The sequence below is a fragment of the Physeter macrocephalus genome, chromosome 3 (genome assembly GCF_002837175.3).
Source record: "Physeter macrocephalus isolate SW-GA chromosome 3, ASM283717v5, whole genome shotgun sequence".
Taxonomy (NCBI): domain Eukaryota; kingdom Metazoa; phylum Chordata; class Mammalia; order Artiodactyla; family Physeteridae; genus Physeter; species Physeter macrocephalus.
This window is the reverse complement of record NC_041216.1, coordinates 14,658,724-14,662,234: the sequence shown is the minus strand read 5'-3', so window position 1 is coordinate 14,662,234 and position 3,511 is coordinate 14,658,724. Positions and strand designations below refer to the sequence as shown.

At 40.2% G+C, this 3,511-nt stretch overlaps 1 protein-coding gene across 1 annotated transcript in view; it reads left to right on the top strand.

The window, feature by feature from the left end:
- The window catches only part of CEP85 (centrosomal protein 85), a 33,252-nt gene that overhangs the window by 2,652 nt on the left and 27,089 nt on the right, over positions 1-3,511 (top strand). The window lies entirely within an intron of this gene.

Sequence of the window (3,511 nt, the reverse complement as noted above, 5' to 3'; positions counted from 1 at the left end):
CCTGCGCGTCCGGAGCCTGTGCTCCGCAACGGGAGAGGCCACAGCAGTGAGAGGCCCGCGTACCGCAAAAAAAAAAAAAAAGTTTTATCATGAGATTGCAGCATTCAGTCACATCTTCAGGCTCCACTTCTAATTTTAGTCCTCTTGCTATTTCCACCACATCTGCAGTTACAATAGTAATATCAAAGATTACAGATCACCATGACAGATGTAATACTGATGAAAAAGCTTGGAATACTGTGAGAATTACCAAAATGTGACACAGACACGAAGCGACCAGATGCTGTAGGAAAAAATGGCACCCATAGGCTTGCTTATTAACACAGGGTTGCTGCAAATCTTCAGTTTGTAAAAAATGCAATCTGTGAAGCTCAGTAAAGTGAAGTTCAATAAAAAGATGTATGGTTGTACTTAATACATGTTAAATTTGTTGAATGCATAGTTCTGTAGTTTAAACAGCTTTGAAAATGGAAACTATCAATGTTGGGTGCTTTTCTTCTGTCTGCCTCCATTCATTCTTACCTTTCTTGGCTGTATAATTGGTTATTTGTGTTACTGCTATTTATTTATTTATTTTTAATTTATTTATGTGGCTGCATCGGGTATTAGTTGTGGCATGCCGGATCTTCGTTGTGGCCTGTGGGGTATTTCATTGTGACTTGGGCTCTCTAGTTGTGGCACGTGGGCTTAGTTGCCCCACGGCATGTGGGATCTTAGTTTCCCCACCAGGGATCAAACCCGCATCCCCTGCATTGGAAGGCGGATTGTTAACCACTGGACCTCCAGGGAAGTCCCTGTGTTACTTCTTATACATTCATTTCTCTCACTTTTATCTCAAGAAGTCTGTCTCCTTCAAATGGTCCTAAAAATTTCTACCAGTAGGCCATCTACTTCTGAACTTAAGTAGGAAGAAGTTTAAAATTAATCATTCTGTACTGTTTTACTCCTTGGAGTTTTTTTTTTAAATTAAGGTGTAATTCACATACCATAAAATTCAATTTTATGTGTGTGCGATTCAGAGGTTTTAGTATATTCACAAGCCATCATCACTATCTAATCTCAGAACATTTTGATCACCCTAGTAAGAAACCCCATACCATTAGCAATTGCTCCCCATTTCCCCCTCTCCCTGCCCTCCTCTTAGTCCCTGACAGCCACTAATCTGCTGTCTCTATGAATATGACAATTCTGGACATTTCATATAAGTGGAATTATACAACATGTAACCTTTGGTGTTTGTCCTCCTTCACTTACTATAATGTTTTCAGTAGCAGGTATCAGTGTTTCATTCCTTTTTGTTGCCTAATAATATTCCATTGTGTGGATGTACCACATTTTATTTACCCATCAGCTAATGGACATTTGAGTTCTTTCTATTTTTTGGCTATGATAAATAATGCTGCTATGAAGATTCATGTACAAGATTTTGTGTTGACATATGTTTTTATTTCTCTTGAATGTATACCCAGGAGTGGAACTAGAGTCATAGGATAACTCCATCTTTAACTGTGAGTTCTTTTGTCATCCCATTTTCAACCCCTCTGAATTTGGAAAGGTCTCAGAATCCAGTGGGCCTACCATTTTATTATATTTTAAAGAAAGGGGGACTTCCCTGGCAGTCCAGTGGTTAAGAATCCGTGCTTCCAATGCAGGGGGCATGGGTTCGATCCCTGGTCGGGGAGCTAAGATCCCACATGCTGTGCGGTGCAGCCAGGCCAAAATAAAATAAAAGATCCTTAATTTAATCACATCTGGAGGAAAAAACCCTTTAGAAAAAAAGAAAGGGATTTTAAAAAGCGTTTTGATATTGACGATTCGGTATGACTAGCAGGTAGGGCATCCTTCTGTGTCACGAATAAAACACTGAATAATACTAGCCATAAATGGAATCTTTTTTTAACTGAACAAAGTTTCTCTTACCCAGTACGTAGAGACCTGGGATTTCAGGGGATGGTACAATTTCTGTTGTAGATGCAGTGAATTAGTGAGGGTTTGTGTTGTTGTTACTAAGAGGAGACTATAGAGGTCAGTAAAGCACATCAGAGAAATAGTACCATATAGCTTTTTTTCTCCCTCCCCCCAAAGTTAAATTTCACCTCTCAGAATTGTGTTCTGTTGACAGGGTTTGTCCCAAACTCTTTTGGGGCTCTTATAAATTCAGAGTTTCTAAATTCGTACTTTATCTTCTGAGGAATGTACTGTGTCACTTTTTATTAACATAAACTGTTAATATGCCAAGTATAACAAAAACATTAATTAAACACTTAATATGTGTCAGGCACCATTGTAAGTTAATTATAAATGAATTAGAATGAGTTAGGTCCTGTCTTTATCCTCATTTTTATATGACGGAACTGAGGCACAAAGATACTAAGAAATTTGCCCAAGGTTACACAGCTAATACATTGCTCGTGTCAGGCTTCAAACCCGACTGTCTGATCAAGAGTCAATACTCTGGGGACTTCCCTGGTGGCACAGTGGTTAAGAATCCTCCTGCCAACGCAGGGGACACGGGCTCGAGCCCTGGTCCGGGAAGATCCCACACGCCGCGGAGGAACTAAGCCCATGTGCCACAACCACTGAGCCCGCATGCCACAACTACTGCAGCCTGCGTGCCTACAGCCTGTGCTCCACAACAAAGAGAAGCCACCACAATGAGAAGACTGCACACTGCAACAAAGAGTAGCCCCCGCTCGCCGCAACTAGGGAAGCCCGCGCAGGGCAATGAAGACCCAAAGCAGCCAATAAATAAATAAATAAATAAATAAATTTATAATAAAAAAAAAGTCAATACTCTGAACCACTTCTCTTACTTTGTACTGCCTCTCAATTACTATGCATTTACAAGATATTATTATTATTTTCTATTATTAGTTACAGTTAATTAAAGCTTTTGTTTTACATACATAGTAATCAGACTTATGCTGAATTCTCAGAACCTACCATTAGAATAAATATAAATGTTTTAAGGAATGGGATAATGGGAAGAAAACCTCATGTTCCCAGCTGAGTACTGAGGTTCTGCTTATGACCAAAAAATCTATCTTTGTACATCATATGACTAACTTTCAATACTGGAAGGAATCGGGGAATTCATTTTACGTTAATCATAATTGAAGCTATAATACTTCACTGTTGGTTTGGTTATTTAGTGTTTTTTCCACCTCATTCTTCCATCCTGTTCCCATGGGTAAGAAGATCCATGACAATGTTTGTTAGTTAAAAGTAACATTTTTAATTTTTGCAACGTTTGGAAGGGCTCTAGATCTAATAGGATCAGTATTGGGAATCTGTATTTGGTTGTAGGTTTTTTCTTCTTGCTTCAGGAGAAGTAGAGTGGAATATTGGGAGTTGCTTTGCCTTAAAAAAACATCCTCAGGGGCTTCCCTGGTGGCGCAGTGGTTGAGAGTCCGCCTGCCGATGCAGGGGACACGAGTTCGTGCCCTGGTCTGGGAAGATCCCACATGCCGCGGAGCGGCTAGGCCCGTGAGCCATGGCCCCTGAGCCTGTG